The following is an 859-nucleotide window of genomic DNA, read 5'->3' on the forward strand; positions in this document are numbered from 1 at the left end:
GACAGAGGGGAGCTTCGGGAGGGCGACGAAGTGTGCAGCTTTGGAGAAACGATCGATAATGGTAAGTATGGCGGTGTTACCAGCGGAGGGCGGCAGCCCCGTGACAAAGTCCAAAGAAACATGGGACCACGGTCGGGCTGGTGTAGGGAGAGGCTGCAGAAGACCCGGTGGAGGGCGGTTCGAAAGCTTATTCCGGGCGCAGGTCGAACAGGCCGCTACGTACTCCTTGGCATCCCTAGACATAGCAGGCCACCAGAAGTAACGTCGGAGGAACGAGCAGGTGCGGAGGACCCCAGGATGGCATGAAAAGCAGGCGGTGTGAGCCCACTGGAGAACCTGAGAGCGGACGGCTGAAGGAACGAAGAGGCGACCAGATGGACCAGTGCCAGGATCCGGTTCGGTCTCCTGCGCCTCTTGGATGAGCCCCTCGATCTCCCAGGAGATGGCTCCAATTACACAGGCGGCCGGGAGGACAGGCTTAGGGTCCGAGTCCTCCCCAGTGATGGAGAATTGCCTGGACAGGGCGTCTGGCTTTACGTTCCGTGTTCCTGGCCTGTAGGTGATAGTGAAGTCAAAACGAGCAAAAAACAGCGCCCACCTGGCTTGCCGGGAATTGAGACGTCTAGCCGAGCGCAGGTACTCCAGATTCTTGTGATCCGTCCAGACGATGAATGGTTGTGCCGCTCCCTCCAACCAATATCTCCACTCCTCCAGGGCCAGCTTGACGGCCAGAAGCTCCCGGTCCCCGATGTCATAGTTACACTCTGCTGGGGAGAGACGGCGAGAATAAAAGGCACACGGGTGCAGCTTACCATCCAGCTGTTGAGACAGAACTGCCCCAACCCCGGAGTCCGACGCG

The sequence above is a fragment of the Pundamilia nyererei genome, unplaced genomic scaffold (assembly GCF_000239375.1).
Source record: "Pundamilia nyererei isolate P.nyererei 1_Seehausen unplaced genomic scaffold, PunNye1.0 scaffold00030, whole genome shotgun sequence".
Lineage (NCBI taxonomy): Eukaryota > Metazoa > Chordata > Actinopteri > Cichliformes > Cichlidae > Pundamilia > Pundamilia nyererei.